The following is a 12,621-nucleotide window of genomic DNA, read 5'->3' as shown; positions in this document are numbered from 1 at the left end:
GAGGATGAATCCTAATCCCACTGGTGACCACCAGACTTCATCCTTCTAGTGCCACCAGCAGGTCAACGTTTTGACCTATGGATTTGCACAAAATGTTGTACAAACAGTCATGGTTCGCAGACAATGTATCCTAATAACTTTGGTGACCCTCTGACTTCTTCCCTAGCACCATGCACCAGCAGACATAAGCATTTAGTTCAGAGCACTGTTGTTCCTAAGTACAGCCTCACAGAGACTGTACTGTAAGTCTTATAGAGCAGTAAATGACACAATTTAAACAATATATCAACTAGTCTACAGTAAATAGCAATGTACTGTCAACAGAACTGTCCATTTGCTATGGGCTGGTCTTAAATGCCAATTGACTTCACTCCAAAAATGTGACTACCAAGTAAATAGCCAAAAGCACACAGTTTTAGGTTTGGCTCATTCTTAAAAACTGCCCATCCAGCTTGTATGTTTTTATAGTTTTTAGTGAAAGGACAATCTGTCCATAGAACCACCATGATCACGCTGTGTTCTCCGTATGTGCGACAGGACTGCCAAGCCTTAGTGAAGGAAGAAAGAAAGTGTATCCAATGGTGTATTAGGTTAACAGTGTACTATGGTTTTGCCAGTCATTCAAGGTTTGGTAAAGCATTGGAACATAGAAGAAACTACAGGGAGAACACTGTGCTCATATGGTCAAAAATCATGACTCTGTGTGTTGATTCTTAGAAATATCAAATGCTTTTCTGAGAATGTATGAATACAATATCCTCAGGTTGGACTGGTGCTGACTCAAAGTGTTAGAAGAGAACATGTCAACAGAGCAGCAGTAAAATTAGGTTGGATCCTCAGACAGCACTTTGACACTTCCTGTATTGAGCCATGTGATTTATTGAAGGGCCATGACAGCCGTTGAATTGATTTCTCTGTGTGGTCAGAAAGTGAATCTCAGACCTTCTCATGCAGACCAAACATGCCTCTACTGCTATGAGATTGTTTCAAACATACGCACAGTTCCAGAAAAACATAAATCCGCAATAATATATCATCTCTGCAAGTTTGAATAACTATTTTCCAACCCTTGTTAAATGCACAGTTCAATGAAGTACCTAACACATTTGGATAAACTTAGGCATAGATCAATAAGAGTCTTTTTCACAGATACAGCAAAGTTTACATATGTTTCTAAAATAATGAGGATAGGCACCCACCAGTATATCATCAAGAGGATGGATTGCTTAACAAAAACAAGAGCAACATTATTGTGTGCTTTTCAGGTGTTAAAGAACATTTAACAATCAAAAAACAAAATGTAGCCTGTCCAAAAATCCCCAGGATGATGGCAATTTGTGAGGAAATGTGCCATTTCTTTGAATCATCAACTGCAAAACTTGGAAAATGTGCCAGTTAGCAATACTGCCGGGCTTATACTTGATTATAATGTGTGAAGATACAAATATGCTGTGAAAGGTGTCACTTGCAGCACACCAGCTCTGTTTGAACAGACTTTATTTGTGCTGTTACCCAGATCATAAGCTTATTAGCATTAGCGTAGTGGAATATGGATATTGTTCAGCCAAGTTTAAGACATCCAGTTTAATACTTGACCACCCACCTTAATGTAGTACTGATTAATTTGGTATTAGTTAAGGAAAATCATAGAGAAATGTTGTTGTTAAAAAAGTTCTTCCAATCAGATTTACAAGAAAAGAATGCCAATATTAATGCAATAATGATGAGAAGGCCATTATTAGTATTAGTCAAACAATATTGCAACTGCTACCACTACAGTGCACTTTTTGCTACCACTAAAAATAACACAACCAGCAGCTGGGGATTCACAGCCGCTGGCTTGTTGGCATTCTAACCCTCTCCACTTCGGCATCCATATAAAGCTCTGGCTTCCCACTTGACTGGCTGATGATGAGTGACAGCATCCCTGATTCCCAGAATCCAGAGCCGGCCAGGAAGGAGAGAGGAGGGTGGGCTGAGATGCCAGCGAGCTGGATCAGGGCATGTGTTCTGGATGATTTGGTACAGGCTGGAATGGGCGGCCATGAACAAATCACTACTTCTCTGCTTCTTGATGACGGACCATTTGCTTTTCCTTATTTTACTGTTAACAGACAAGGAGCGCTCGATCCAAACTTAGAGGAAGACTTGGTGATATTTAACCCTTGTAGCTCTTATTTTGGGGACAGGGATAGCTGATGGTGGCAATGACATCAGCAGTAGCAGTGACGATAAGTAATGAGATGGCGTGTATCACAAAGGAGAGGTATTTATTCAAATGAAATATATCTAAAGTGCCAACCCTTGATCTGTCAGTTTGAATAATGGTGGTCTCTGTGTGTCTGTAGGATCATTAATCTCCAGGGACTAGCTTTAGCCCAGAGGAACCAGCATGGATCCCTTTACCCCATCAAATATAAAGGTATGAAAGCTTATGTCAACCCTGCACTTATTTGTTCCCTCTGCGCCAATGAAGCTCAATCTACTCCCCCCCTCTTACGAATACTCTGGCAACACTACTAGTCAACTCAGCTTTTCAAATGCTGTAATACCTCAATCCAAATCTATGCTACCATCTGTTCTAATTGTATTTCAGATGAGGAATAGGCATTTAGTCTTTCCTGGTTCAAGTATGCCCATCAAGCACTCAGGTAGACTTGCAGACTCTACTCCTTTAAGGGCTTGATATCACTCCAACAATGTATCAAAAGAAAATAAGAACCATAAGAGTGTTGACGCACGAGGGCAAAACAGTTATGCTCTCAGTCAAGGAACTTAATAGTTTTGGTTTTTTAATCCCACTCGCTGAGACCTCTCGGAGGAAAAATAGCCCAATTTGGGCTGCAAGGAAACCGGACCGGTCTCGATCTTGGACTGAATCATAGCCTCCACAACAAAACAAATTTGCATCAATGATTATTTTTCCAAGGAGGGAGAAAAATCTTGCAGAAACTTTCCAGAGGTATAAACAGCCCAATTATTGACAAACAGTCACCACAAAGGTAACCTTACCCTTCTGACGAGCATGCATCGTTCAGCATGTGATATGCATTACTTATGCAGATCTTTACAAGTGTTGCATTGCTGTACAATACAGTGGCCTTAATGTGAGCAGGCAGTGGCAATTGAGATTATTGAGCTGGACTAAAGTGTCTCAGTCACGGACGAGAAGGTAAACTTTATTGGACCTTGCAGAATTTGATATCTTAAAGAAGAACCCGATCTCCTCTGTCTGTTCACTGTGGTGTTGTTGATGCTCCTTTGGATGTGCTGATACATAGCTACAATATCCAGACTGGTGTCATTTAAGTAATCCTACCTAAAGCCTGTGTGATAATATTACTTGAAAAGGCGGCTTTGGATCTTTTTGATATTCAGGGATGGAAGAAGTACTGAGATCCATTACTTACAGATCCACTATGGACCCATATTTGTCCTTTTCAGGAGGAACAGGGGGACTTTAAGGAGAAATACCAGGCCAAAAGTATATGCCACATAGAAGTGGTGTGCATCACCTGAAAGCTGGGAACCTTATGAGTAATTTGAGATGCAGATCAGCATGGTGTGGTGAGTATTTCTGGTCATAAATATGTAATAAACTTAGTGTTTTGGTTAGGTGCCCTATTCAAACTTTTAAAGTTTGGAGTGTTTAGATGCTAAGAACATTATAATGGAAGTATATGATTGCCATTTCCATGGTTAATTATATCTCGTGAATTGCTGCAGCAATATTTAGGTTGTTGCCATTGGTTACACCAATTCAATGCCACATTTAAGCATTTTTACTGAGAATTGATACAAATGGACAAGATCCTGTAAAAAACACTACATTAAGACACTGAGACCTTTAGGGACATCCTAGAAAAATCCAAATCCAAAAGCTTTTGAAATTTGGAGATTTCTCCCCTCATTGTCAGTGTACCTATTAAAGCCATCAATCCTCTGAATGCTCCAGGTCTCTAGTTTTGTGAGGCTGTGATTGTCCTTAAGGTCACAATAGGTGATTTTATACAGTAATGTCTGATTAAAAAATCGTCTCACTACAATGAAATGGCTGCAGTGGGAGCTAGCATCATCACACATGAATAAAATTGGGGTCATTGAATCCACAAGAGTCTCAGCTTTCTGGTCATACCAAATGTATGCAATTGTAATAGTGTTTAATGTTTGTAATAGCATTAAGTAGATATGTCTAAGTCTAGGGGAGACTCGTTGGTACACATAGAACCACTTACATTCAGGCATCTTGAGGTGAGAGGTCGAGGGACCTTTTCGAAAATGGTCAGTTTTTCCCTCGGCAAAATTAAGTCTAACTTTGGAGCATTATTTAGTCGTATTCCTGCCAAGCCAGCATGACATGACATTCAAAACTCAGCCTGCTACAGCCTGTGAAAAACAGTAATGGTGGCCAAGATCGCCTGCAGTCCCGCAGGTTTCTTGGGATGAAATAGAAGGCCCAATACAAAGATGTAAAAACACTCTGTTACAAGTAAATGTCCTGTACTCAAAATGGCCACAAGATAGATTTGAAGAGTTGTGAGATGATTATTGAAGTATGAAAGAAAAACAAAGTTCTGTTGCACAAACAATTATTATTTTTCTCCAAACTTTGCTTTTTTGTGAAATAATGAATAATCTTATTTTGGATATAAAACAACTATTTATATGAAATCTAGAGAGACAAGGATTTGGCTGGGTATTGTTTATAAAAGAATATGAAGAGTATTGCATTTGATACTTCGATACCATATCATATGAATGGAAGCATTCAGTTGTGTAAAATGCCACCAGACGCCACAGGTGTGTAGTACAGCCATTCTTTGGAACATTTTGGTGACATCTTGGCGTGTTGCAAACTCCGACAATTACACCGGGCTCAACTCCACCATACCACAGACTGTATGAGCTGCAGCTGCTGTGGTGGTGAGCCAGTCACACATTGTATTATGATATTGAGTACCAATAACCAGCCGTATTTGCTTCAACAGAGATGCTTGTCATATGGTCAAACAGCTTCTGAGCCCCCCACCATTCCTATGTTGAAATAGGGGGGGCATGGACAATCTAACATTTACACCCCCGCCACACAGCGACTGGTCAGGTTAGTGGAGGTGAGAAATAAACAGGGTTTGAACTGCTGTCAAGTTCTCTTTATCCTTTGTTACACAACTATTTCCTTCACTGAAAACAGCTGCCTGCCGCAGCCGAAAATTAGGTTATGAGAGCTGTGAGACTGAACCAAAACAGTAAAGTTGTGGGCCAGACGGCTAAATAATAAGCTCTAAAAAGCTCTTTAAATCTGGGGGGAGCTGCAGATTCAGGTGATAATTCTCTGCAGATTCATCATTACAAGCGACCCCTTTCACATTGTTTTTAACTCTGTTATTTGATACATGATATTGATTACAGTCCTTTAAATGGCCAAGTGACCTGTGGAAGCATTCTTGATCATGAGCAACCATGTGAAGTATGTTTGTTGTCTGCCTCCACGGCGTATATAATTATTCCCTCTCTGTGCTGCTTCTGATGCATAACTGATGAATTATTAAGAATGGACAAAGTGGATCACTGCCAATATTGATTGTCATGCATTATGCTTTTTGCAATACAATCTGCAATGTCGAATGTGTTACAATTAGCTGCAACAAGACTGACTGTGGAGATTCTCCGCACAGCACCTACATAATGATGTTTTTATGTGAAAGATCCCACTTTGACCTAAGAGGAATATGTGGTGAAATTAGACTCCATGGTTTGGCTCTCTGGGAAACTGAAGAAAAACCTGCAAACTTAAGCCAACACTAATACTGGGGGAAGGTCAAGGGGGCAACCACAATTTAGCCAATCAAGTGTGTCATTTAATATAGGAAATGTAATAACTTCTAAGTGAGAATTTACACTTACTGTATGTAAGATTGGAGAAACACGGTGTTGGACGAACGCCTGTAACTTTAATGTAATCATTCAAAACCAGATTTAACAAGTATCATTATGTATATCTGAATGTTTTAGTGTTCCTGAAATAGAGAAATTTACAATTAAGAGATTTTGCTGTCCACAGTCCAGATGAACAAAATGTCCATTAAAATGCTGCCATAGGTAATGGATTTGTAGCCTATGCTTTTTATACTCTGGCATGGATTCTAACTAGTCATTTGGTTGAGGACCCAACTCATAAAAGTTCTTTTATTTTGTTTTTCTGTTTTTCTATTAGTCTATTGGCTATTCTTCACAGTCAAAGCCTTCTCCCTGCGCATTTCTGGTTCTTACTTCATGTGTCTCCATGAGCAAAGAATCCTCTACAAGCAAAACTCTCCCCCAATTAGCATTTATTAAAAAATCCCTACCTGGAAGTATTGGCGGAAACTGGCTCCAGGATTTACATGGGTAAGAACTGTATGAATAAGAGATTCTGTTTGGTTTACACAAAACTACGTAAACGTCTGAGAAATGTTACAGTAGCTGCCAGCGAACTGGAGAAGCACTTTGTCGTTGTGCCGTGGCCCATGTTGTACAAAGTCCAAGCGCTGTGGAATGAGGAGTCTACTGCTGTCTGGGAGATAGAGACTGAGTGGAACCCATCACTATTACCTTGGCTGTTTGTGGTCGTCCGCCTGCCATATCCCTCTCCCCACAAGCAGATGGTAGCGTCGCTAGCCTGCCAAGTTTACACTGACGAGAATGTGTGTGTGTGTGTGTGTGTGTGACACGAGTATCCATTGGTGTATGTGTGTGTACGTGACCGCACATAAAATCGTACGTGGCAATAACACGGTAGAGTTCATTCCCATCCATGGCGAAAGGCTACTTGAAAATTCCCCCTTATCATCCACAACAGAGGCTGCACTGTGTGTTCTCGTGTCTATTACAGATCATGTCACAGGGAAAGAGAGTGATGGGTCTTGACTGGATATATGTGAGAAAGGATGTAATACGGTAACCTTACTATGCTACAAAATGAGACGGCAGGGTGAACAGTGGGGAAACAAATACAGTCAGAGGGAGTTGGCAGACCACATTGCATGTCAGTATGTCCTGCAGATGTAGGCTTGAATCTCTCACTGATGCCATAATTTACACATATCAAACAACACCAGGCTGAGTCAGGCTTTTCACTGGGGATCCTTGTGTTTTTTAAACCCCTCCATGTTTGCCAGTTATCATAGTTGGGGAGATTAACAGTGACCAACCACCCCAAGACAGTGGAGGAGACAAATGGCTACCATGAGGATAGAGGATCCAGCCAACTGATGAATTAAACCATGCATGGCTGCAGCTCTTATGAGCACATATGGATGTAATTAATAACGATATTGCTGGAGATTACTAAAAAGGAAAACATGCTGTTGGAGCTAGAGCAGAACGCTCTGGAATTAGGCTGAGGACCTCGGCCTAGTGCCTCATACTGTAACAGGTAGAGGGATGCTGAGTCAGGAGCTAACAGCATGCTGTGCTGGAGGCGGTATTCTGATCTTTTACAGATTCATTCAGACATTTATTTAAGACTCAATGAGAGAGACCCTCATTTTTTAAGACGCCAAGCATGAACAAAGACATTAAAAATAACGGAATAGCAATATTTAATAGCTAAAAGTTACAATACAGGATGATAAACAGGCTATGGGGCACATGTGTAGTTAAAAGCATTTACACTCAATTAAAATGAGATCTAAAATAAGGCATTTAGGCAGCTGTAATGGTGGCAGAGTGTCCAAGTTTAAGGTCTTTTACAGACTATTCCATGTATAAGGTGCACTGTCAGAGAATGACATCTTCCCAGTTCAGTTCTGATGAATGCAATGCGGAGCAAAAACTTATTCTGTGAGTGAGTACCAAGATTATGTGAGTTCAGAGTTAAAAGGGATGAAATATAGGGTGGAGGCTTCTGCATCAAAGCTTTATAGATGAATAAAACCCAATGTTGCCACCTCGCAGCCAAATGTGGCTAGCTGACCTTTTGGTAAAGATGGCAGCAGTGGGTGCTGTCAGGATCACCACAAATCAAATATACATGCTTTTCCTCTTACCTGTAGTGCTATTTATCAAGCTAGATTGTTTTGGTGTGAGTTGCCGAGTGTTGGAGATATCAGCTGTAGAAATGTCTGCCTTTTCTCAAATATAATGGAACTAGATGGCACTCAGCTGGTGGTGCTCAAAGTGCCAAAACAATACATTTTAATAACTCAACAGCAGTCTCTTTCCAGAAATCCTGACCACAGACCTTGTTATGAGCTGTTTCATGTAGGAACTATTTTATTTCCACCTAACTACAGCTAGCAACCATTATCACAGCAAAGAAGGAACCATACATCTACTGCAAGCTCCGTTAGCACCTCTGAGCGAGCTAACGTTACAGCCCAACTAAGGAGGACGACGCCATTAATGTTTACAACTCATGCAGTCACAAGCAGGAGCCTCTTGTCCATCACACAATATGCACGCTTCCTTCTGCATGGTGATACGTTTGGCGAGTGTAATTCAGCATGAAGAAATTAGTTCCTACATGAAACTGCTCACAACAAGGTCTGTGGATCATCTTCAGTAACCGGGTCATGATCTCTGGAAAGAGAAATTGCTGTTGAGTTTTCCAAATGTATTTTTTGGGGCCTTGAGCACCACAAGCTGAGTGCCATCTAGTTCCATTATTCTGAAGAGACGGCATGTCTACAGCCGATATCTCCAACACTCTGCAAGTCACACCAAAACAATCTAAACTGACAAATAGCACTACAGGTGAGAGAAATATGTATTTTTGATTTTGGGTTGGACTGCCCCTTTAAGTAGCTACAGTGCTTGAGGGAATGTTATATTCTACCATAGACAGTATGGTATGTGGGTAATCAAAATCAAGAGAAGGAGTGTTCACACTCATCAAAGCTACAGTGTGGAGGCATACTGTACGTGTCCCATTGTTCCCAGTTGGAGTGAGGTTTGGCACCATGCCTTGGAACTCATTTGACTCCAGCACTGTAGTAAAACAGTGTTTACCATTCTCGGATGGTGTCATGCCAGTGTACACAGATGAGACGTCTCACAATGCCTATGGAATAAAAGAAACATGTTACAGCTTGTAGGTATTCATAAACCCATGTAAAGCTTTCTCTGCACAACCCCAAACCTCCCCTGCTTCCACATACTCCCAGGCTCTGTTGCATCCCTCTCAGGGTATAAAATATCCCTCTGTGGTTGCCATTAACATTCACCCAGGAAGCTCAATCAGTAGCCAATTCTGGTTTTCCCTCCTTTTTGTAATTAGGCCCCAGGCCTTGTGTGGGGTAAGCCTGTGCATTCTGGCTGAGAAGACGCCCTGAGAGGGGATTTGCGGTTTGGGAAGCCTGGGCTGGAAAGAACAACTGTCTATTGGAGCCAGCAACTTGCCCCTCTGTGATGTGACACATGCCCTGCGCTGTGACAGAGTTTTGCAGACAGGATGCAGCCTCGGCATGTACACAGCCGAGGCTACCGCCAGAGAGCCTGGAGCTGAGAGGCCCGGCGCAACAACCAGAACGGCCCGTGGAGGTCACAGAATATCCTCTGGAAGAAGATCGCAGCAGTCTGGAGCCTCCTGGTCAAGAGGTTTAGGAGTACAAGCATCGCCTGAGGCCAATAGTTTTAATTCCACGGGCAAAAGCTCTTCATATTGCTGAAATTACCACATAGTCTCACACACAATCTCACTCACATGCACACACAAACTCAAGCTGACACAAAGGCATGCCTGCACATTGTCTGCACATTCATAATCACACTTTCATAACCACACATTCTCTCCCACTCTCTTAAACACACACACATACACACACTTTTCTCAGGGATGTTGTCTTGCCTTGAGAGAAAATTATTTCCCAGCATCGATGCCCTTGGAGAAAAAGTTAAGTTTGCATTCATGCTGGTGCAACTGTGTAGGAGAAAAATAATACAAAATCAACAAAGAGATATTGTGCAATGACCAGAAAATAACATCGCACTGCCAGACGACCTTACTGCTTCATATGCAATGATTGCATTTTATTAGACAATACGCACCCCCCCTTTGCACATCCCACCTCTTTATCATTAGTATGTAGTGCAGTTTTAATGTTGTTGCAGTGCTGTGTAGTATGGATGAATGAGATGTGGTCAACTCACAGCACTGTATCCAAGACCCAAAACAAAAATGAATGCATGCTTGTCAAACATTATTTCCAACAAATGAATTCCATCATGAAAACAGAGTTAATTTGATATGACAAGTGAAGCAGATCTATGCAAATACAGCAGAAATAGATGTGCATGTATCAAGATGTATGTTTGTTAATATTCAAAGCTAAGTGAAACGGATCAAAGCTTGGAAGCACATCAAGAGTGTCAGATTATTGTGAGTTCGTTAAAGTTGCTTGGCAAGTCATTATCTCCTCACAGTGCTCATCTACTGTACATGTCAGGTGTTATTTGACAGACCCGTCCTCACTGGTCCAACCCTGCATCTCCATTCCCAGAAAAAAAGGGAGTGGGTCAGACCATCCCTTCTCGTAGCCAAAACACTATTTCATCACCAGGCCCCGGTGGTGTGACTGGACAGGGCAGGATTTAGCGCTGCATGCTTCATCTATCTTCAGCGCTTCCAGCCTCTCCCCCTAAAACAGACAGAGATGGATGAGCTAACTGGAGCTCTGCTCTCCCTTTCCACTCACTCCCTCACCTTGGGAACTTTCCCCTGCTCCAGTCCTGAGCATCATGGAGCACTTTGCTCCTCCATCTCTCCTGCAGCCCCTCACTTGTTCCTTCAGTTCCCCCCACCCTCACTAAACTGTCTCCTCTTCTGCCTCCACTTTGATCTCCCACAAACCCTATACCTCCCATCACTGCAGCCTTTTCCACCTGCTGGCCCCCTCCTCTGCTTCAAATACAGCCATGCTAGTGCCTCTGTGAAACTGTACTTTCATTTGTCTCCCAGTGCATGCCTTGGACAGTTGTAAATCACCGTCATCACCCATGCTTTTGATGAATAGCCTGATCAGAAGACTCGGCTCTATCCCGGTGTAAGCTCATCATCCTGGAGCTCATCTTGTTCAGCTAACCTGGCCGCTGCAGAGCAGCCGAGGACAAGCAAACCCTCTCCAGGGGCTAATCTCCCAGAGAATCCAGGATTATGGGCAGCACTAATAGCGAATCCCCTACACACACTAAGCTGAGCCAGCAGCTTAGTGGGGTTAGAGGGTTCTCTCCTCGCCTTCCTCTGTCTTTTGGTCTGGCTCTGCTGTCCAGGTATGGACTGACAAGACATTCATAATCTGTGAACTACTTGGACAGAGGTTGAAAAGGCTCCCAGGAGCTGGAGGTGTTCTCAACAGTGAGGTGAGAAGTGATGCAGACTTTACAATACTCAGCAGGGCCAACATGCTATTTTTCTTGACTCTACAAGGATATGTTTGGACTGCACAGCTGAGCGCAAGGAAAAGATTCATCAGAATTCATGACTGAGAAATGATGCGTAGCCTAACTTTTTTTCTTGCTCAGCAAATCATTGTTGCAGACAGGCTGGATATAACAGTACATACTGGTGAAGTTTAGAGCATGACAGTGATGAGCTTACTTCCAGGTAAGTGCTGTCACTCACTGGAGCATGCAGTAGGAGGTTTTTCCCAAAGTCATGAGTTCTTCATCCAGACTACAGATGGCACTATTGCCTCAGCATGGTTGGCACTGGATACCAATATCTCATGATGAGGACCCATCAACTGATTGACATTCTTTATTCCCTCTTACAAGTTCATGAATGACCTTAGCAAGTAGAGTAATATTTACATGGGAGCTACAACAGAAATGAATCACTCTGCTTCAAATCAAACAGCTTTCACCCCGTAACGCTTCAAAAAGAGCTTCATTTCGCCTCAGCCCTTTTTCCTGCAAAAATAACTCAAGTCAGTTTATGCTCAAACGTCCCCTGGCTTTCATTGGTTCCGCCAGATTGGTGAAGCAAATCAAATGCAGACACATTCATCCACTGACCAAGGCCAGAGAGTATTAAAAACTTGAGAAAACAGCTTTCCACACTCCGGGCTTTGAGCTAGTGACCTCTGTCAATTTAAAAGCCGTCCAAAAAAGACCATAAACTCAACACTCAAGTTTTCCATCAGCCGAAGAGTGAAATTATGAGACAATTGCCATGACTTAATAAACAAAAGAGATGGAAGTAACAGCTGACCCTGCACGGGTGAGTGACAACTTTAGATGATCATTTGGATCAATTCAGATTTAACAATTACACTGACTGAACTGAGTTTACCGCTCTAACAGCAGAGGAAACCACCGCATCACAGCACTAAAATGTCCTTCTTCCCCTCCTGTCATGAAAGTTCCCAGATTCATGAATAGATTTTTTTCGTTTCCAACTTGTGGCGTGTTAATTACTGGCAGCGTTCTGAGGCTCTCTAAAGTCGAGATGACAGAGGTGTTCTTCAGTGTGCTGAAGTTGTTTCAGCTGCTGGCCAACGGAATTGCAGGACTGTGCAGCTGGAATCAATGAGAAAGAAGGGACCCTTTTTTAATATCACTTGTGCCTTCATATTGACAAATGTCTCCTATCCCTCTCCAGAATAATCACAGCAGGTTCAAATGTGTCCATTTGTGTCACTGCTG

Source organism: Epinephelus lanceolatus, chromosome 10 (assembly GCF_041903045.1).
Source record: "Epinephelus lanceolatus isolate andai-2023 chromosome 10, ASM4190304v1, whole genome shotgun sequence".
Taxonomy (NCBI): domain Eukaryota; kingdom Metazoa; phylum Chordata; class Actinopteri; order Perciformes; family Serranidae; genus Epinephelus; species Epinephelus lanceolatus.
The sequence above is the reverse complement of the archived record's forward strand: the minus strand, read 5'-3'. Positions refer to the sequence as shown.